Here is a 23764-nt window from a genome sequence, read left to right as displayed (position 1 = left end):
ACCGTGATGACCAAGGTAGCACGTCAGCAGCTTCGTTACACACCTCTTATACCTCTATTGAAACATTTGTTTATCTCCAAGAATACAGCCAGACACATGAGATGGCACAAAGAAGGCGTACATGAGAAACCCGATATCATGGCGCACCCAACTGATATAGATGCATGGAAGGCACTAGATTCCTTTGATTCCAGCTTTGCTGACGTAGTGTGAAAATGTCTGTCTCGGTTTGGCAACAGGTCGTTTCTCGCCTTTTAATCTAACTGCACAGTCCTACTCATGTTGGTCCGTCTTTGCTGTTCCATACAACATTCCGCCAGCTCTATGCATGAAATATGAATTTATTTTCTTGTGTCTTCTAATACCTGGTCCGGATCATCCTGGAACAAAGATCAATGTGATGATGAGACCCCCGATTGAAGAATTGAAAATTTTGTGAGAAGGAGTCGAGGCGTACGATTGTTACAAGAAATAGAAGTTCAACCTAAGAGCTACGTTTTGTGGTCGATTCACGATTTTATGGCTTATGGTATCTTTATTGGATGGAGTTGTCATGTGATTCTAACATGTCTAGTATGCGTTGAAGGCACTTTATGCTTTCGACTAAAGTTTGGTAGGAAGATATGTAACTTCTGTTCCCATAGATGCTTTTTGCCTCAAGATCACTCGTTCAGGTTCAAGAGGAACGCGTTTAGAAAGGACACGATTGTGACGAGGCGACCACCCAAGCATCTTAGTGGTCCAGAGATTCCCGGGGACTTAATGATTTGAAACTAAATGAATATGGAAATCGGTTTGAAGGTTTTGGAACCGAGCATAATTGGACTCACTAATGTGGTCTATGGAAACTATCTTATGTGAAATTGAAAGGGAAATAGGGTCAAACCTTTTCCTAATTGATTTTGGTGGTTGAATTGCCCAACACAAATAATTGGACTAACTAGTTTGTTCAAGATTATATATTCTACAGGTGCCAAAGGCTCAACACAAACCAATCAAAAGAACAAGTTAGGTCTCAAAAGGAAGGAGCAAAAAGGGAACCGAAGGCTGCCCTGGTCTAGCGCACCGGACAGTCCGGTGTGCCACCGGACAGTGTCCGGTGCACCAGGGTGCTTCAGCTCGAACTCTTCACCTTCGGATTTCCCAGGCGCAGCTCCGCTATAATTCACCGGACTGTCCGGTGCACCAGCGGAGCAACGGCTATCTGCGCGCAACGGTCGACTCTGCAAAGTGAACAGTACCGCGGCAGAAGTCAGAGCAGCGGTCAGAGGGGCACCGGACTGTCCGGTGCGACACCGGACTGTCCGGTGCCACATGAGGACAAAGCCTCCAACGGTCGACCAGCTCCAAGCCCTAACAGCAGGATGATGTGGTGGCACACCGGACACTGTCCGGTGGCGCACCGGACTGTCCGGTGCGCCCTTCGCCAGCAGACTTCACCAACGGCTAGTTTTTGATTGGTGGCTATAAATACCACCCCAACCGGCCACTTCAAGGTGAGGGAGCCCAAGCAACATTCCAAGTCATCTAGTTGACATACTCAAGCCCTCCCAACCACATATATTCATTGATCCATCCTATACACAAGATTTAGACCACCACAACCAACACAAGTGCCACAAAAGAGAGAGCAGGCAAAAGAGAGCTACTCATTTGAGTTTAGCACTAGTGCCTTGTGAGATTCATTGAGAGATAGTGTGTGCTACATCTTTGTGTTCATTTGTGCGTGGAGTATTGACTCCCATTGAACTTCCTCCAAAGTTTTGGAGGCCTTGTAAAAGCTAGCAAGAGACACCAAAGAGTATGGTGGTCCTTGCGGGATCGAGAGTGATCCTTGAGAAGAAGAAGAGCTCGCCGATCCTTGGGTGATCGGTGGAGAGAGGGAAAGGGTTGAAAAAGACCCGTCCTTAGTGGACTCCTCAACGGGGACTAGGCCTTCAAGGGCCGAACCTCGGTAAAACAAATCGTCCGTGTCCATTGTGTTTATTGCTTGTGATTTGTTTATTTTCCTTTCCTCTAAGTTTTCTTGCGCTATTCTTTGTCAATATCATTTGGTGTTGCTTCAAGTTAAATTCTCATTTAATGAAGCAACACTTCGCAAGAAAGTATTGCTCTTCCCATCTAAGCCTTCTTGCTTTATTATTCATATACCTATTAGTTGTATTGATTATCAATTCCGCATTATTTCAAAGCAACATTATTTACAAGCAAAGAACTTAGTTTTTATATTCCGATAATTATATATCTTGTTCTAACCACTAATGAAGGGATCTAGTTGGGGGATAAAGTTTTAATTTTCAGGTTTCGCCTATCCATCCCCCCTCTAGGCGACTTTCAATTGGTATCAGAGGTAGGCACTTCATATTGAGTCTAACAAATCGAAGTGATGGCTCGTAAAAGATCCAAAAAGAACAAGAAGACAACTCCGAAGGAGAACAAGGAGGTAACTCTTGAAATATTACTTTCCGATTGTTCTAATTATGATTCTTGGTCTACTAGGGTGATAAATGCCTTTAGAACCGTAGATCCACAATTAGAACAAATTATGGACAAGAGTATCTTCCCTCCTAGTTATAATGGAAAAATTATCTCCGAGGAGGATCAAAGATGTTTTCGCTTAAACTACCTAGCTTATGACATATTAAGCAATTCTCTTAGCAATGAGGATTATCATGCCTTCATATCAAATAATGACGAATCCATTTATGATGCGCATGATATTTGGACTAGAATTAAAAATAAATTTGATGAGTCCAAACATGATAGTTCATTTTGTGCCTCTACTTCCTTTGGTATTTGTGATACTAACCCTTGCAAGGAAGAAGAAGAAAATGAACGATGGAGACCAAATGATGAATCCACCTCTCCAAAAGGTTTGTCTTCCCATTTTGATTCCCACATATGTTGTGTGGCTAATGAAAATGATAGCGGAAGGACAAATGAGGATGAGGAGGAAGAAAGAAGCTTCTTGCATCTGTACGCTCGCCTAAGCCAAGAAGATAAGGCGGTCATGCTCAAACTTCTAGAAAGAGCGAGAGAGCAAAGCGAAGCTCGTCAAAGGCTAGAAGATGTTCTCTCCATGAAAATGCTACACTTTGACGGGTTGACTAAAGAACATGAGGAGCTAAAGTGCTCTCATGTTGATTTGGTCCAAAGGTATGAAACTATTTCAATTGAGCAAGATAACGCTTTACATTGTATCGCTCAATTAGTAAATAGGAATACCTTGCTTAAGGACCAAGTAGAAAAGCTAAAAGTTGAAAATCTAGCTTTTCAAGAAAAATATGATATGCTCCTTTGCTCTCATGAAAATCTTATGGATGATCATATCATATTAAATGTAGCTCATGAGGTTGTGATAGAAAACTTAAAATCCCAACAACCTCACTCTTGCACATGTATTCAAATTGAAACTATATTACCTTGTGCTAATGCTTGTTGTCCGTCGACAAGCAAATCTTCCTTTGATCTAGAATCTGCAGGAGCAAACGATGATACATATAAAAAGCTCAAAGAAGAAAATGAGAGGCTAAAAATGAGCTTGACACAACTAAAAGGGAAATGCATTGCCCAACCTTCTCAAGATAACCGTGATCTCATGGTGAAGAAGCTTGAGACGGGAACAACTGTGGCATGCACTAAATCCCTTGAAGAAAATGTCAAGGACTTGAGGATTGCCAAGAGGAGGAAGCCAAAGAAGAAAAACAATACCTCTTCCAAAAGCCTCAACCATGCCTCCATAAAAGGTAACATCCAAGGTAATAATCAAGTCACACTTCATACAAATAGAAATAAGAAGTGTAGTGAATGCTTTGAAAAGGGGCACTTGATTAGATCATGTCCCTATATTAAAAATGGCTTGATTATTAACAAGGATGATAAACTTTGTTTTAAATGTTCAAAGAAGGGACACTTTATTAAATCTTGTCCCCATTTGAAACAAAAAGGCATAGGGCTAGAAAAGAAAATATTTACTAACCATGTAGCAAGCAAGAAACGAGGAAGGAAGAAATCTTCAAGACTTGAAGATCGCCTTTGCTACATATGCTGAAAGAAGGGGCATCAATGCAAGGGTTGTCCCATTGGTAACAATCCCACTCCTAGCTTGTCAATTAATTCTCATGTAACTAGGCAACCCAAAATTGCAACTTGTGCTAGAAAGGTAATGAGTTTACCTAGTGCTAACACAAAGGACTCTTGGGTTCCTAGATCTTTGTTGACTAACCTTGATGGACCCATCAAGAGATGGGTACCAAAATATGCTTGACAAGCTTTGCAGGAAAAAGAGATGGTATGAAGCCTTGAGGTGCTTGAAAGAGTCAATTCAATTCTTATTAACTCAAGCTATCAATCTACAATGATCTACATATCCAAGATTGACCCAAGGTTATTTCAAATTATTATGTCTAAAACTCATATCATCTCGGGAAGATCTTGATGTTGTAGGAAATAAAGAATTAATCCTATGCCGAAAAGTCAAGATCTACAACATGGAGGAAAGTCAAGGGATGGTAACAATTATGCTTTTAAGTGCAAATATCTTAAATTATGTCACCATTCTTTGAATAAATTCCTCTCATATGGTAGATTGCATATTCATCATTTCTATACCATAGCAATCTACATGCTTTAAATTGTTGTAAGTTCCTCATGGCATGTTTTACACTTATTATCTTATTATTGCCATGATTCTATATATAGAGAGATATTCCAAGTTCCTAAAAGAATAGGGTGTCATGTAAGGAATTCAAATCTCTACAACACCTACAAATGGAAGATTCTCTCTATAACTAGAATAGTGAGACTAATGCTTTTTATCTAAATAACCCATGTAGTCTCACTAATAGAGAATATGTTTCTCTTTGAAGATGTGTAATTTAACATAATAGGAAAAGTCAATCCAATGATTTGTATTGTTTTGCTTATTGCTTAGATTGGATATGATTCTTCTACATTTATCGCTCTCCATGTTATGAATTAGATTTATTCCCATAATCTTAAAAGAACTAGCTATGCTTGTTTTAAAAGTTAAAACTAAGCTTACTTCAAGGAATAATCTAGTTCATATTATAAAGTTTCCATGCTTTAGTAATCCACTTTTCATTCCTTATCAAAATAATTACAAAAAGGGAAACTAGTGCTTGTGTTGCTATTAACATTTCTCTTGAGCTCACTTATGAATATCTACAAGAGAGTGAGTGCAAGTTTAAAGCCACAAGCCTCAAAGGGTTGATCTTCACCCAAAGGAAGAAAGGTAAAAGCAAAGGTATGGGAACTCATCTTCTTAATCAAATATAGTTCCCATCAATGGTTGTTTACTTTAACTTATCATATTCTACCTGTGTAAAGAATAGATTCTTTTTTGGACATAAATTAGCTAGATATGAACTCAAATCTCTTTCATAAATACACTTGTCCATTGGAATCTAATTCATGCCTTTGCTATATCTGTTCTCATATTGATATTCTTGTTATGATAATGAATTCAATATGAAGAAGTAAAATTCCCATGATTGATAAAATATCTAAAAGGTGCATATTCCTCTTTCCAAGTAATGTGCACTATTGTTAAGGATTTTACTTCATGTCTATATGACTCATGGATGATGAATTGTTTTTATTTTTTATCTAAAAGAAATCATCATTCATCATATTCTCCCTTGTGCTATTAACATCTTTCTTGAGTATTTTCAATAAGTTTGGAAGGAAAAAGAAACAACTACAAAGGGAGGACGCTTACATGAAAGAGAAAGACATCAGGTGCAACAACACCTACTTGGACAATGAGACTTTCAAAACATCAATGGTGTGGTTGTGAGTATTCTAAATCTTTTTCATTGTGAGAATACGAGGCATAAATTGTGTATTGCAAATCTTTTTAGCCTTGATCAAAGATAAATAGCGCTTCTCCCCATTTGCCTTTGCAAATGAGTGCATTCACCCATTTTTTTCATTCCTGATGCATATCTTTAGGGGGAGCCTATTTCTATATCTTGATTATATTGAGACTAGCACGTTATCTTAGTAATCTCATATAGTCTCATGTATGAGAACAAGTTTCTCATAAGGCATGCTACTACATTTCAATCCAACTTGGTAAAATAATGTCACCTTTATCAAGGATTGTAGCTTTCAATGTTAAAGTAGCATATTTATTGGATTCTCCTATGTTTGAGCTTGTTTGAAAATCTAATGCCTATGTTGTTATTTTGGTCGCATCTGTTGTTTGATCATTGAATAACTTCAATTATCACTTATGCTTCTTAGTGCCTCATGTAATTTCAATTTGATTTCAATTGGTAATTTCAATCAACATCTCTCTTGATATGCACTAAGTCAAAAGGAGAATTCATGATACATCTATGCAATTAGTGATCTACTTGATATATAATAACATGACTTAGAAAAGGATCACTAGTTGTAGAACTCTCTCTTGTGCAAAATATTTTCATACATTGTCTTGAGTATAGGTCTTAAGCGACTAAGACTAAGGACAAAGCACAATGAAGAAAGCATCACTATGTAAAGGTACAAAAGGGTAAAACTATTCAATCTTATTCATACATGTACCTAAATCTTCCTACATTCCTTGCATATCTTGTATAAAAGGAAGAGAAAGCATGATCATACATTAACCCTGCTTCATACCTAGTTTAACTTCTCAAACATTCATTCTTACATCTTTGTTTAAACTGGGTGAAGTAATTTTATTGTCAAAGAGCTTAAAGCTTAAACTTGTAACGAGGATAAGCTGCCTTTGTTCCAAAGGTGGATGGTCCTTAAGCCTCTTTGAAATCCTTAAGGGAAAAAGCTTAAGATAACATGTTTTCATAAGTGCATAAACTGTCATGAGCATCACATTTATACTATGACACAATGCACTTCACAGTCTTTATGATATAGACACCATCTCATTAACCTAATTATGTGCACTTGGCGTTTAAGACCAAAAATTTGTATTCCTCTCAAAGCACATATTTAGGGGGAGAACTCTATATTATATTGAATTGTTTAAGCTAAATTGACATATCCTTTTAATCATGTCTCTTTCCTTTGGTACATTTGCATATTTCTTATCTCTATTTTGTGTCAAGACTAAGACTAATATGTTTTCATGAGCATCTCATGTATTAAGTCTTAGATTGAAAGGGAAATGGAGTTTTCGGCAAAGACATCGCTTCCACTCAACTCCATTGGTATTATCCACTCTTTGTCGGTACTCCGCCGTCTCTCCATATTTGGTACAATCTTCACTCATATATTACTTGCCAAAGGGGGAGAGAAAGTAAACGGGCTTATATTTCACTCAAGTATCCGTTTTTGGCGATTCATGCCAAAGGGGGAGAAAATATTAGCCCAAAGCAAAAGGACCGCACCAACACCCTTATTTTAAAAAAGAGTTTTTCAAATTGGTATCTTATTGTGTTCAAAAGGGGAGAAAGTAGCACCTTCAAAAGTTTGATATCTTAAAACCCTCTTGAACACTAAGAGGAGGATTTCATTGAAAGGGAGTTTTGTTTAGTAAAAGGAAAAGCATTTGAAACAGGGGGAGAAAATTTCAAATCTTGAAAATGCTTCTCAAAATCTTATTCATTTATCCTTTGACTATTTTGCAAAACACTTTGAAAAGAATTTCCAAAAGAGTTTGCAAAAACAAAACAATTGGTGCAAGCATGATCTAAAACATTCATGCAAATCTTATGAAATAATAGATTGGTTTAATTCCAAGCAATCTTTGCACATATATTATGCAAACTAGTTCAATTATGCACTTATATATTTGCTTTGGTTTGTGTTGGCATCAATCACCAAAAAGGGGGAGATTGAAAGGGAAATAGGGTCAAACCTTTTCCTAATTGATTTTGGTGGTTGAATTGCCCAACACAAATAATTGGACTAACTAGTTTGTTCAAGATTATATATTCTACAGGTGCCAAAGGTTCAACACAAACCAATCAAAAGAACAAGTTAGGTCTCAAAAGGAAGGAGCAAAAAGGGAACCGAAGGCTGCCCTGGTCTGGCGCACCGGACAGTCCGGTGTGCCACCGGACAGTGTCTGGTGCACCAGGGTGCTTCAGCTCGAACTCTTCACCTTCGGATTTCCCAGGCGCAGCTCTGCTATAATTCACCGGACTGTCCGGTGCACCAGCGGAGCAACGGCTATCTGCGCGCAACGGTCGACTCTGCAAAGTGAACAGTACCGCGGCAGAAGTCAGAGCAGCGGTCAGAGGGGCACCGGACTGTCCGGTGCGACACCGGACTGTCTGGTGCCACATGAGGACAAAGCCTCCAACGGTCGACCAGCTCCAAGCCCTAACGGCAGGATGACGTGGCGGCGCACCGGACTGTCCGGTGCGCCCTTCGCCAGCAGAGTTCACCAACGGCTAGTTTTTGGTTGGTGGCTATAAATACCACCCCAACCGGCCACTTCAAGGTGAGGGAGCCCAAGCAACATTCCAAGTCATCTAGTTGACATACTCAAGCCCTCCCAACCACATTATTCATTGATCCATACTATACACAAGATTTAGACCACTACAACCAACACAAGTGCCACAAAAGAGAGAGCAAGCAAAAGAGAGCTACTCATTTGAGTTTAGCACTAGTGCCTTGTGAGATTCATTGAGAGATAGTGTGTGCTACATCTTTGTGTTCATTTGTGCGTGGAGTATTGACTCCCATTGAACTTCCTCCAAAGTTTTGGAGGCCTTGTAAAAGCTAGCAAGAGACACCAAAGAGTGTGGTGGTCCTTGCGGGATCGAGAGTGATCCTTGAGAAGAAGAAGAGCTCGCCGATCCTTGGGTGATCGGTGGAGAGAGGGAAAGGGTTGAAAAAGACCCGTCCTTAGTGGACTCCTCAACGGGGACTAGGCCTTCAAGGGCCGAACCTCGGTAAAACAAATCATCCGTGTCTATTGTGTTTATTGCTTGTGATTTGTTTATTTTCCTTTCCTCTAAGTTTTCTTGCGCTATTCTTTGTCAATATCATTTGGTGTTGCTTCAAGTTAAATTCTCATTTAGTGAAGCAACACTTCGCAAGAAAGTATTGCTCTTCCCATCTAAGCCTTCTTGCTTTATTATTCATATACCTATTAGTTGTATTGATTATCAATTCCGCATTATTTCAAAGCAACATTATTTACAAGCAAAGAACTTAGTTTTTATATTCCGATAATTATATATCTTGTTCTAACCACTAATGAAGGGATCTAGTTGGGGGATAAAGTTTTAATTTTCAGGTTTTGCCTATCCACCCCCCTCTAGGCGACTTTCAGAAATCCTTGATTCTGTTGCATAACATTGACGTCATGCACTAGGAACGAAATATGAGTGAAAGCATTATCAGCACTTGCCTGAATAACACTGACAAAACAAAGACAACCCTAAGGCTAGAAAAGATTGGCCTTAATTTGTAGTCGACCAACTTTGGAGCTAGGAGAGAACGAGAAGAAGCCACATGTTGCTTACAGTCTTAAACCTAAAATGAAGAAACAATTGATAAAATGGTTGAAAACCTAAAGTTCCCTGATGGTTACGTCGCGAGCTTTAGAAGGTCTGTGAATTTGAAGACGGTCAAGTTTTTCGGGTTGAAGAGTCATGACAACCACAGAATTATGGAAAGACTCCTTCCTGTTATGTTCCGTGGTTTTGTAAAAGATGATGTGTGGAAAGCGTTAGTGGAGCTAAGCTGCTTTTATAGACATCTTTGTGCTAAAGAAATAAAGAAAGAGATGGTGGAGAAGCTTAAGCAACAAATACCGGTTTTGGTATGCAAACTTGAAAATATATTTCCTTCGTCCGATGCAACATATACTTGTTTACCTACTATACGAAGCTAAGGTAGGTGGTTTTGTCGAGTATAGATGGATGTATCACATCGAAAGGACACTAAAGAAGCTACGTGCAATGGTTGGTAATAAGAGACGAGTTGAAGGGTGCATCTTCGAGGGATTCAAATACAAAGAGATATCATCATTCACGAACCTGTACTGGAGGCTGTCGGACATAACGCGGGTTATCTCCGACGGCTTGTATGGAGACTGTGGGACATAATGCGGTGGGGCCCACTAGCGATCGCTACGACCGTTAACGGTCACAAATGTCAACGGTCCTTTCCGACCGTCGGATATAATTTATGTTCGATGGCAGCCGTCAGACATAATGTTATTTCCGATCTATTAAGGTCGAGAGACGGCTGCCGTCGGACATAATACTATTTCCGAACTATTAAGGCCAAGGGACGACTGATGATGGATATAAGCCGAAAGCTGTCGTAAATAGCTTATTTTTGACGGTATAAGCCTTATTTCCGACGTACGTAATGTGATTTGTCTTCTTTTGTTGTTGAAGATCCGGAGGCCAGTTTTTCGATAAAAAAGAGACCATAAAGAAGAAGAACTAAGTTGTTAACGAAAAAGAACAAAGGAAACAATGCCTGCAACTAACCATATGCAAGCATGATGAGATTCGAGAGGCAACACGCAGTCACGCACGCACAGACTGAGGCTTTGGATTTTTGGCAGCGGTCGCACACAAGGGGATCACGGCAAGGGGCACATAGCACATTTGGCAAGCAAGCAATCGCATGGATTCCATTTGGAGCGACGTATCAGAAACATGACATGGAGATGCTTGTAGCGGCGAGCAGACCACACGATCAACGATGCCGATGCAAGACTCTACTACCACGCCGTCTTTCCCCTCTCTCTCTGGTTCCTTTCCTTAACTTTGCCTCTCTCGCCCGCTCTCCGGCCGCTGCTGCACAAAAGTTGCTTGCGCAGAGGCTGGGCTGTGTGCAAGGGATAGAAAGGGCATGTGCACTGCTCACTGCTGTGCATGCATGCCCGGTAACAAGTCGATCACTTGACCGTCGAAACGACCAGACCACGTTCACAGTACTCCTACGTGCGTGTGTGAGCGTGTCAGTAGCTAGCTCCATAGGCCACCAATGCTGCTGCTGCTGCCAATCTCTTGCACTTGCTGAAAATTCAGATGCTGCTGCTGCATGCACTGTAATCTCTCGTCCATCTTCATATGACAGACGTTTAGGTTACTATTTAGGATGGAGAATATAACTGAATAAGCTAAAACAGCACGTATAGTAGTGCATGTTGTTGTCCAAAGCAAGCCAAGGATCGAATCTTATCGAACACAGCTGGATGGGACTTAAAGCAAATGCTGAGTCGTCAAATTGCATTCCTCTTGGTGTAGTAGTAGAATATTGAGAGAGAGAGAGAGAGAGAGAGAGAGAGAGAGAGAGAGAGAGAGAGAGAGAGAGAGAGAGAGAGAGAGAGAGAGAGAGAGAGAGATAGCAGGTCGTGGGTGGATCCAGACGACGACAATGGAATTCGTTTCTTCTTGGGCCTAGAGCTGGTCAAACGGAGAGCATAGTGGTCTCTGAAAGATCTGCTTGTTGCTGAGATTCTACTACTACGAGCTGTCGCAGCTACACTACCACGCCTGCCTGCCTGACTACGGATCGGAACGGAGTACATGACATGCAGTTCCATCACCAGCCAGCAGCTCATGAATGCAACGCATGCATCAGATCAGATTAGAGCCCCATTCCGCCACACGCAGCCAAGCAGGCCGGCAGGGTTGTAGCTGGACTGGTCACTCACCAGTCACCACTCACCAGTCACCACTGACCAGCGGGAGGGAGCTTGCAGTCTCCATCCGGTTCCGGGAGCCGAAAGCCTCTGAAATGAAACGAAACAAGGGGGAAAAGAAAGCTGGAAACCTAAAAGGGATCCGAAAGCCCAAGGCTTGTACATACGTTATACGTAGACGTAGGCGGCCCAGCCCAGGAGGCCGGTAGTAGTCCTACGTACTCCTACTCGAATTCACGCGACTGTTCTAAAAATGACACACTTGTGATAATTCAGGTATCATCACGTGGATTATTTACTAGGTGGGTGCATGTGCTATGCTAAAATAGGTAGTACATGTTTTAGGCCCTGTTAATTTCATTTCAAAATTATATGATCCAACTTATGGATTATATAAGTACCTAGTGATCTGCTTATAGATTATTATAATCTAGATATCTGAATTGCATAATCCATCTATCTCAAATTATTTATAATCTAGCTAGAGGGTAAACAAAGCATTCGGACGGACAGAACTCGATCGGATGAGTTAAACAGCGCATCGATCATCGGCCGGTTCCTATAATTAAAAGGCTAGGGTTACACCACCCATGTTTTTTTTATATTGTCTTCATTAGGTCTCACCGGCTATTAATTAATTTCCTCTGCACTAACAGCACGGCAATGGTACAAGCCTACTTTTGATTCCAAGAGAAATGCTTTTATGCTTATCGCTCCATCACCCGTCAAAGTCAGCTGATATAAAAACCAAATATGGTACGCAGCTTTACAATTAGGTTAGACATCACCCTGATTGTTATGGTCTTTTTAACTAATTCTATATTATGTTTTGTACTTGCTTATTTTTGAAGTATAAGACACTACCCAAACAGTCTACTCTCAGAAAACACTCGTCAAACTGTTTGCTGAGTGTGACTCTCGGCAAAGAGAACTTGGTGAACTATACATCAGTAACTGTCTCTTTATCGAGTGTTTTTTGTCGAGCACTCGGCAAAGTCTTTATCGAGTGTCATCTGGTGCTCGGCAAAAGAAAAGTCATCGTGACGGCGACAAGTAACAGTGATAGAGACCTTACCAAGTTTACTCACTGACACTCAGCAAAGAGTGAGCATTTGCCGAGTGCCTGTCGGCATGGCACTGGGCAATGAAAGCTCCAGTGAACCCTTTTGCCAGTTTCTTTGTCGAGTGGCACGACTACAGCACTCGGCAAAGTGACCAGAAAACCTATTTTTATTTTTTATTATTCCATCCAAACAAACAAAACATATAACACATATGCATCACAGAGTTCACAGAATCATCACATACATCATAGAGACTACATATCTCACAAGACCACAAATCTCACAAGTTTTTCACAAACATGTCTAAGTTCAGACCAAGTTTCACAAACATAAATATTGCCAAGACTCACAAACGTAAGTTTTGTTTAGACCAAGTCTCTCACATAAGTATCACAAGTTTGAAAATGCATGTCTCACAATCACCACTAAGAGATCATCATCGAGGTGGGCGGTTGGATCGGTGATAGGCTCGACGACCCATGAGGGTTGTTTGATGCCGCCGATTGTCCCTGCGTAGAAAAGTGATTGCATTTGTGAGACAAGATGAATATATATCATACATGACTAAAATTTTGATACTCATAGGAGTAGAGAATAGAGCATGGTCAGCTGGAGGGAACAACTGCGGTGGTGGAGCAAAACATTGTACTGAAACATCCCCCCATCCTCTGCTCCAAATCCTCACGTTGCCTCCTCTGTTCTTCTACCCGAGTCTATAATATTTCGCCCTAATGTTATGGTAATGCAAAGAAAAGTTATATAATAATCAATGAACGACGAATAGGTAAGGAATAACAGAAGGTGGGGTAGGATTATCACGGGAATGTCGAGCTGCCTCTTTTGTCCATCACTAGAGTCTACCTCCATAAAACCTAGACGATTTACACATCGAAGAATACTTTGCCTCCGCGTATACTTTCCTAAATAGGATGCATCCATTCAGACAAGCATGTTTCTACTCATACGTCATCTTGAGTGCACGAAGGTGTTTCTATGCCTTGTACATGCTCTTTGGCAGAACGTGATCCTCTAGAAGCAGATTGACAATAATTGTCAACAAACCATTGAAGGCTTCTCGACTTAGGTTGTACTGCGACTTGAACGACAATATATGTCCAATGGCATCCAATTGAGAAACCTTTGTCTTGTTGTTAAGGGGTTTCTATGCCACGTCAAACATGTCATAGAACTCCTTTGTGGCCGCCTTTGGCTCGTCCTCGATACGTCCTTCGGTGAACTGTGTCTCGTGATAGTCGTTCAACATGTTTGCTACCCCAACATCAACATCATAATCCTCGACGCATTGTTTCACCACCTCAACTATCGTATAATGCACTTCACCATGAAAGATTCATCGAGTATAGTCTATCGTAAATCCATTCTTCCAAATATGTTCTCCCATGGTCTTCTTTGTTTGTCTTTTCCAGTTGGCACATTTGCTGCACGGACATGGGACTAGACTCGTCCCATTAGCAACTTCGCCAAATGTCCGTTCCAAGAAAGCATTGGTCTTCCTAATGCATTTAGGGGTGACATCATCCCTTCTTACGCGGTCCATGTACATCCACTCGCGTCCTCCATCATCTAACATATATTATAGCATAATGTAATATAAACATGTAATGCATATACATTATGTTCCTACCTTCTAATGGGTGATGATAGTTCATAATCCTACCCACGGTTGCGTAGATGGGGTTTGTTTTCATGCTCTACTCCGATCTGAGACAGAATTTCGGTAGCACCTCCTGTTGTTCTCCAAATACACGTCCTGACAGGGAGAGTGTGTATCCAGAGATCAACAGGGAGGTGACGCCGAAACTCTGTCTTGGATCGGAGTAGAGCATGGAAACTAACCCCATCTATGCAATCGTGGCTATCAAAAACATGGACAATTAAAAACAGATACATTTGTAGATATGTAAAGATCTGCATATCTAGATCGTATCTCTTTCAAACGGGAGATGCCTAACTGGTTTATGTGGTTATAAGATCTATAACCATGATATGAAAATTAAGGTTATACCTAGGGTGGCGGTGGAGTCAGACTAGCGGTGTTGTGGCGGGTCTGTGTAGTGGCGACATGACACAGTGCAGATAGACACGTAGTGGCTAGGAAGACCTCTGCAAAAAAGGAACACAACTATGTCAACACAAAATTTTGATAGCACCTTTCCTGCACGGTGAGGTTTCCAAAACCTATAAATAAAACTAACAGCACAATGGCTGTAACACCCCGTCCACTCCCGGACCGACGGTACTTACTCCTAGCAGCCCTCTAGGATCAAAGACCATCCCCACAGACTAACACGAGTCTTTTGTGCGCACTTTGTCCTCTCTCATGCGCACCCGAGAAAACTTCTGGTCGGTCACTCATCCCAAATTTCTCTAAGCCAAGCACACTTAACTTGGAGGTTCTTTCGAGATAGGCTTCCGAAAAAGAAGACACACCTTGTTGGTATGAGTACTTTATTAATCACATTAAGCATTGGGCCAGGATATCACCATCCAATGGGGCCAGGCACTAGATATATCGATTATTACATCAATTGCCAGTCAAAAAATCATAAAACTTGTTGACATGTCAAGATATCATATGTAAAGACCATGATAAAAATTTGACATTGTTTCGTGAAAGTTATCACACACTATATGTACAAACCTAGCTAGCCTCCATAGAAGTTTTATGGTTTCATGTGAGGCCTGCTAGGTTTTGTACCCATAGTGCATGACAACTTTCATGAAACAGTGTCAAATTTTTATCACAACCTCTATATATGATATCATGACATCTCGAGTAGTTTCATGATTTTTTGACTTTGTTTGTGTTTTATACAATTTTAAAACAACTAGATTGCAAGTTAGTGGTCATGTTTCGTGAACATGGTGTTTGAAAATTCTGCTATGCTCCTGATTTAAGCTGTAACTTATGCTCAATAACATGAATATTATTTTTGCATTCACTATTTTCTATTTTTCTAGTTAGTTGCAGTTAAATTCGAATTATCCGATGAAATTCAATTAAATGGACTAAATCCAACAGATATAGCAAACACTTTGAGAAATGTGCAAAAGTTGAACATGTAGGTTCAGAGACTGTATGAACATAGTACAAAAGGTTTGGGGGGAAAGAAAAAACAAATAAACTTTGTCGAGCGTCAGGAGAAGACACTTGGCAAAGGTAACGGTTGTTAGCTGCTGACGGCGCTTTGCCGAATTGCGGTTTTTGTCTAGAGTTGGTCTTGACAAAGACGTCTTTGTCGAGAGCCGTTTTATGTTGAGCGTCGTGCGCTTGGCAAAGACCCTATTTCTCGAGTGTTTTCTTTTTGCGGAGTGTGACACTCAGCAAAGCATGTTTTGCTGAGTGTCCGATAAATTACACTCGGTAAAGAGTCAAGTTCTGGTAGCGAGAGAAGTCCCAACCCTCTATGTCATCTAGTTTCTGTAGTATTAATTTAGTTGCCACATAAGTAATTTGGGGACATGACAAGAAAATTAATGAGAAAGAGGAGTAAATGATTTCCTTTATGAGAAATAAGGTCTACCCGACCAATGAAGACACAAGAAACCACTATTTTGACATTGGGGACGAGCATGAAACCACTATTTTGACATTGGGGACGAGCATCTAGTTTCCAACTGTGGAGCCCACACACCACTCTTCCCTAGGCCTGCAGTCGCCACAACTTACTGGGCGCTGCCGCATCCACATTTATTATGACACTATAATAAAAAAATAGTTTTGAAACTTATAGTTTCTATAAGTGGTTTCTTAGTGAGATGGCAAATATAGAAATCACTTAGTAGTTTCTAGGTTGTGACCGGCATAAGTTCGTTTTCTCTCTTTAGGCATCGTTTGGGAACACGACAACCGGCCGGTTTCCACTGGTCGAGCGGCCCACGGGCACAAAATACACATGCTTTCCGTCTGGGTGTTTGGGAGATATATGTATGGGTTTGTCGATCCGGTGTAGGACCGGTTTCGACAGGGGTTCGCTTCCACTCCTCAGACGATCGGTTTTGTGTGCCTCGCGCCTCCCTCTCGTCGTCGCCTCTGGGCTACACCCGCCGTCGCCCTCACCCAAACGTTATGCTTCAAACCTGTTTATTCTGCTTTTGTTCACCCAAACGGACACAGGGAATCTGTGCCCCACGGGGCTACAGCAAACGTGGACAGGCATGGCAAGTATTGGCTGACCGGTGGTGGCTGACAAGGGTGACACGTTACCTGGCTTCCCAAACGAGGCTTTAATTATTGGATTTGGCTTTCTCAAGAAGCCAAATCAGTTTTAGAAGTCCAAACAAAAAGGACCTCTAGCTAGGTACCAAAGAATCTTCTAACACGAGGTTTAAATGGTGTAAAATCACCTTAACTTTACTAGAAATAAAATACTTGGAGCAATTATCTGTGTGTCATCGAAAATTATACTCATTCTTTATGTGTCACTAGCTCTATATGTTATACGTATAAAAAATATCTATATACCACTCAATGATATATAAGAAATGAGTATAAATTCCAATGGACGTAGGGCATTGTGGTAAAGAGGCAAAGGTAAAAAGGTCACTGATGAGCGTACGTTACGTACTACGGGCAGCGCATGCAGCGGCCAGTGGAGTGGAGTGTACCACTGCTGGTGCAGCAGCAACAGCTGAGGCATGGGAGCAAGGAAAAGGCAAAGAAATTCCCCGCGAATCGCGCGGGCTTCTGCGCCGGATGGACGGACTCTGCAGTCTCCTGTCGTGTCGCTGCCGGGCGAGCACTCGACCCCACCTGTCTGCGGCGCGGCGCGTGCATCGGAGTCCCCCCCAGCAGGCCCCATCTCGTCCTCTTCGTCTCTCACCTCACCTCATCTCCTCCGTAGGCTCCGTTCCCAGCTGACTGACTCCCCACAGAGAGCCACCAACTTGGCTGGCAATGGCTCCCCGTTCGTCTCCGTCGTCGTCGTCGTTGGCTGACTACATGGCGAGGCGCGGCCGGCGGCCGGCAGCGCAGAGGGAAGTGTGGAGGTGACTGGGTTGGGAACTCAAGCATTTGCTTCGACACGATGGAATGGAAGTAGTTGGGCTGCTTCACTGACTGGATGAGTGAGGCCACCACTGGGGTGGGGGGGCGTGGACCCGTGGTTGCATACTTGCAGTGCATGCAGCCGCGCCATGGCCCCCGCTTCCTGTCAACTCGAACGTCCCTTCTGTCCCCTCTTAACTCGGTCAGTCCGTCCACTGCAGAGCACAGGAGAACTGTACGAGTGATGAGTAGCTACGACCCCATTTTCCTACAATCTCTCTCTCTCTCCGGATCGGATTCGAGGCCATGCGATTTTGTCGATCTGATCTCCGGCTGCATGCAAACTCGTGAGACATCACATACAAGAGCCTGTGATGCATACGCAGTCGTGTGGCTGGCCATGGCACTGGCACCCAAGACAAGCTTGGAACTTGAGAGCGCATGCAGGACCAAGGCCCAATGGCCAAGACAGAGGCCATTAAGATGGGCCAAGCAGGTCTCCAACGAGGGGAGACACATGGACGGCCGAGCAGGCCACACGCACGCAATACGGCCCGCTACTGGGCCGATTACTTTAGGGCCTTTTAACTTACCTCCAGACAGGAATGGCAACCGGCACATTTTATTCATGTGCGAGCGAGTAAAAACTTTATAGAGTGCAAATTTAGGTGTGAGTTTGTACTCGCAAGTACAGATGCGAGTTTGATTATCAACCTGATGGATTTTTTGTTTCTCGTGGGTATGTAAATGTTGTACCCATACCCGCAATAGATATATATGTATATATACATATTTATACATAGTTTATATATTTGAAGCTCTGAGCTTCCAAACAGATAGGGGAAGTCCTGACTCAATGGTACCTTTCGGTTCAACCACACCACCTCAAACAGACAAGGCCTCGTGCCGTCTATAAAAACTACCCGAGACCACCACAAATTAGGGTTTCAGTGGCGGCAACGGTTGCGCGACGACGGAACCAACACATGTGGGCAGGTCCTATGCGGGCGGCACTGCCCAACGGGCGGATCCGACGGGTGCGGGCGCTGCGCTGGCCGACGCACGGTCGAGCGGGTCCGGCGCAGACATAAGGGCTCCACGGCGGGCAGACGATGAATCCACAGTGGGTGGACGGACGCGGCACAAGCGGTCCGCTGCGAACGGATGGACGACAAGGACCATTATCTATATGTTTGCATAAATATATGTATACTAGGTACGTGCCCGTGCGATGCCACGGAACACAAATTGACCAGTCTCTAACGGCTCAGACCTTGTCGACGTGCGGCGTGAGTACAATGGTAACTGCAAAATCCGTGCTTAAACATAGATATGGAATCATATAAATACGTAATAAAAAAATTGACCTTTTATTCCATCATGTCTTGTGCATAGGATGCAAAGATTTTTTTGGAGGAACTTTGTTATCGATCTGTTAAGTTATGAGGATAATTCGTGCCGATATGTTATCCCTGCAAACATACAACTGTGACTTATTGATATCGCTAAAAAATATTAAGTTAGTATACAAGATGTCGACATATTTTCTTATGATTAAACATTCTATATTTACTCTTTAGAAATAATTTATGTGATACTGATAATGTTTTTTCGACATCAGTTTAATCTATTTGAGTCGACGTATTTATAATAATATTATATATTTATATCATATTAGCTTAATTGATCTTTGCCTAAATTACTATTATTAGAATGAAATTCAATTCCAAGGATCCAAACAAATAAGCTAAATTTGCAAAACATTTGCTATTGATAACCTTCAGGGTGACCAAATAGCGAGTAAATACACATAAATGTTGATTACTAATGAATCCTTCATATAGATGTCACACAGCCAATTTGCAAGATGCATAGGAACCTTTTTCTAATTGGCTCGTCACCATGAACTAACTTGAAAAATTCAAGAGCCAAAAACTTAAGATATATTTCAAACAGGACATTTGAACACTAATTTAAATTCATTTAGAAAACAGAAGCCATTCAGAATTTTTATGACATAGACCCATTTTAATCCATTTTATAATAGCAACCTCAATATGAAGCTTAATCGGAGTCCCAACCGAGAAATGACACGAAAGTTAATCTCCTGTGCAACGTGAGGGCTCGCCCCCTATGGGACACTATGGGCAGATCTTTACTCGTACCAGGGGAACAACGAGTGGCATTTTTTAACCTCAGCCTGAAATTCGTTCCCACTGAGATTTGAACTTATAGACTAAAAAGTGCTACTCAGACCACCTAACCAACTCGGCTAGAGGCCCTTTCGAATATTATGAAATTAGAATTTGTTACTTACTCAAATCATGTCTTATGCATTACCTCTTCATGTAAAAAGATACATCAATAACCAATTTGAAAATTGAAGCGTCAGGTCCTAGGATGTCATATTAGCACACATAAAGAATGCATTCTTATAGTGACCAAAATGCATAACAAAATTAAATGAATCAACCATATACACATCATTTGTCAATCTTTTGGGTGATCTGGCATGTCGCACACGCTAGCAAGCATTGTACTTAAGAGAAATCCCTGTCTTTCCTCATCATTAAACAATGATACATGTTCTTCCATGGATCAGTATGTTGAGATGTTCATATTGTCGAACTCAGTGCTTGACAATGTATCAGAATAGTCTCCATAAATATCATCTTGGTCTTCCATCTTCATTTACTCTTTGAGTTCTGCAATTTATTTAGAAGAAACAGGCATAAAATTCAGTAATACTAACGTGTTATGTGAAGGCATAAAATTCAGTAATACTAACATATTATGTGAAGGAAAATTGAATTCCTTTGTTATCTAACCTTGAACACTAACGTTGATGCTTTTAAAGGTTCCAGAATAAGTATCTTCACCAAAACTTATGCGATAAAGAAGTTGGACTTGAGCACTCACAACTTTCAGCACTTGTAATACTTGCTCATTCAGTTGTTCGAGTGTCGAGTTGATCAACTTTAATCTCGACTTATGATTTCCTTCCTCATAGAACCAAATGTATGTTAAATCTTAATAATTAAAATGCAATTATTTCATTGGAGCTAAAAATTTTCATAACAAAACTAAAATTACTTGAGATGGTTTGATCTACAGATTCAAAGATTTAACCACCACTATTTTATTTAGACCTAGGTGTAAGTTGATTGTTTGCTCTCCACATACAACTAATCATATAGGTCGGAAGCTACATCTAGTCTAGCCCTGAATCCTCACATGGATTGGAGATTCGCATACCTGGGCTGGCAGGGCGGACACTGGAGGCGGCAGAGGGCTTGACGGTGACGACGACAAGGCAGTACTGTTGCAGCTTGCTTGGCGGGAAGAAGTGCTGCAGTGTGCCCACTTCAGTGTGTAGAAGTTTTGCTCGCTATCGTCGATCCCTACGACCATCATCATCTTCCTTGACGTCGCTGCCGACAAGATAATAACAATAAACAAACAACATCTACAATAAAAAAGAGCATGTCGGTTGTCGATTTATTGTTAAAATCATGTACATGAACAGGTGTAACTGATATACAGGTGATTACAGGATGCTTGGATGATGCAAACAGGATCACTAAAACTGAAAGTGAATCTGTCTAGAGCTTGTTTACTTTGGAACCTAAAAATGGTATGCAATGGATGCAAAACAATTTCCCGGTTGTATTGTTCATTAACTTCAATTACGGAAAAAAATTCCTTTATTGGAGCGATTATGATTCAAGTGGATAGAATACTAATCGACCAATGAAAATATTGTATTTCAGCTATTCAGTCATACAATAGCAAAGGACAGAAATGGCAGCCATAAAGGATAAGAAATGCAATTTTCTTGCCTACAAAATTAAATAACTAACATTGAACTGCCCTATCAAGCTAAGCTTTTGTGAAGTTGCGTGAAAACATGAAGCTCACATTTGTAACTCAAAATATATTCTACCAGCATCGATAGTGCTTACTAAAACCAAGACCCCATATTACTATAAGCTATTCTTTGAATACAATCAAAAGAACCTACTAATGGAAAATGCAAAGCTGATGGTGTTAGCTAACCAAATAAATGCATAATTTATTTTTAGATAGATAACATATGCATAGAATTAAATGGTTACGCAGCTTACTAAACAATTGCACAACGATGGAATAAAAATGCAAGAGCGTAGTTCAGTGTCAGTGCACCAAACCTGTTTGAAGTACATGGCCTCCATGCCATTGAAAACAGCACGCGCTTCATAGAACATAAATCCAAGTCTTGGAAGTAGGATGTTTGCACCATGACGAGCTAACACAGAGCAAATTATCTCAATTGCTTGAGTACAACCACTTGTGAGGTAGAAACATCATGTGACAGTTTATACGGCAAATCACCGGATAGTTACTGATGAATGAGCCTGAAATTAATAATCAAACCAGTATAAATTGGAAGAAATTAGGTAGTATGTATAGTTTCTTCTGCAAATAAAATAAGCATAAATGTGTGTTGGGAGAAAATGTTGTCCACGCTCCTAGGGATCAATTGTTGTTTCGTAATTATTAGAATTGTGAGCTCGTGACAGTCCTGTAACAGCACAATTGATGCGATAACAAAAAAAGTTCACAAAAACCTGAAATTAATGTTGTTATCACTCATCACATTCTAAGCAACTGAATCTTTATAATTCGAACATGAATCATGGTGAAGGCAACATTTCCCAATGTACTATGGATGTTAGTGGCTAATTGGGTAAGGCAGCAAGTTGACCGAGACAAAATTAACAGCTGTAAGGTTCAGTGAATCCCAAACAGAGCATGCTGATTTCAGCAAATAATGAATTCAGGGAGTAGAAATGAACAAATCTTTTTTTTCTGAGAAACAACCGACATCATATTGTTTCAGCAACAAGGAGACCAATTTATATAGAAATAACTTGAGAAAGGGAAGCAATAGACACAGAGCAGCTGACTCAGCCAAAAAGTCACCTTCGTGCGTGCTCAAGGCCAATGCTAGTGGGCTAGGAGTACGTCCAGTCAGGAAGGGGAGCGATACTACTCCGGATACAAAGAGCGATTATGTGGCGTGGAACTGGACGCCACTGCGAAGCGGTTGAGGATGGTGCCCATGCGGTAGACCCACATCTGGGTGACGCTGCTGTAGAGGCTAGACAGGATCCATGGACGACGCGAGTGGAAGGCGAGGTCCTTGACCCGGTTGCACTTGGTTTCGAACTTGGTGAGCATCTTCCTCCCCCGTCGGAGGAGGGAAGCCTCTGCTCGCTCTCGGCAGCGGCGTCCTAGCGGGTTGGGGGAGAGGTGGATCGGAGCAAGAGGACGTTGTCGCCTCCTCGCACCGAAGCGGATTGACCGGCGATCGACGGGCGGCTTATTGGGCGCAGGCGTCGGGGTGGGCAACTTGCCATGACCGGCATGAGGAAGTAGATCTTGCCCTTCTACAGCTCGGCACTCGACCTGGAGCTCGGGCCGCTGGTGCAAGCGAATGGGATGGGGGATGGCGAGGTAGGGTCGACCGACGACCGCGAGAATGGAGCAAGGATGGGGCGGGCATCGCCGCCCAGAGATGTACGCGGGGTGGGCGTGCGATCCATGAGGAGGCGAGCGCGGGCGTCACACCGGGGGCATCGCAAGCGGGGACCGAGAGGGGGTTTCGGGCGGGGGCATGTAGCAGCTGTGGACGCCCTCCTTAGAGACTTATAGAGTAGTAGTAGATATAGATCATATATATATATATATATATATATATATATATATATATATATATATATATATATATATATATATATATATATATATATATATATATATATATATATATATATATATATATATATATATATATATATATATATATATATATATATATATATATATATATATATATATATATGGCGCTGCTAAAATGCACCTGGGTGCATTCTCTATATTGAATGCACCCAGGCGTAAGTCCTGTTTCGCGCGCCTCCCCGCCCCCCGCCGCCGCGCGCATCCCTATCCCCGCGCCGCCGCCGTCTCCTCCTTCTTCCTCCGATCCTCTAAACCTAGATCCCACCGCCGCCGAGCGCCTCCCTGTCCTCGCGCAGCCGCGCG

The 23764-nt window shown here is 41.7% G+C and overlaps 1 long non-coding RNA gene across 2 annotated transcripts; it reads right to left on the bottom strand.

Annotated features, from left to right (window-relative positions):
- Positions 1 to 20023: 20023 nt before the first annotated feature.
- Positions 20024 to 23370, bottom strand: LOC103631921 (uncharacterized). 2 transcript variants are annotated; one of them, XR_555558.4, is made up of 5 exons: positions 22643 to 23370; positions 21868 to 22074; positions 20936 to 21111; positions 20509 to 20679; positions 20024 to 20385 (listed from the first exon to the last, which is right to left on the bottom strand). It is a non-coding gene; the product is annotated as an uncharacterized lncRNA (long non-coding RNA). The 2 variants fall into 2 exon arrangements; XR_555556.3 differs by having other exon boundaries at positions 20509 to 21111; positions 22643 to 23345.
- Positions 23371 to 23764: the final 394 nt, after the last annotated feature.

The sequence above is a fragment of the Zea mays genome, chromosome 7, assembly GCF_902167145.1.
Source record: "Zea mays cultivar B73 chromosome 7, Zm-B73-REFERENCE-NAM-5.0, whole genome shotgun sequence".
Classification (NCBI taxonomy): domain Eukaryota; kingdom Viridiplantae; phylum Streptophyta; class Magnoliopsida; order Poales; family Poaceae; genus Zea; species Zea mays.
This window is presented reverse-complemented; position numbering and strand designations above follow the sequence as displayed.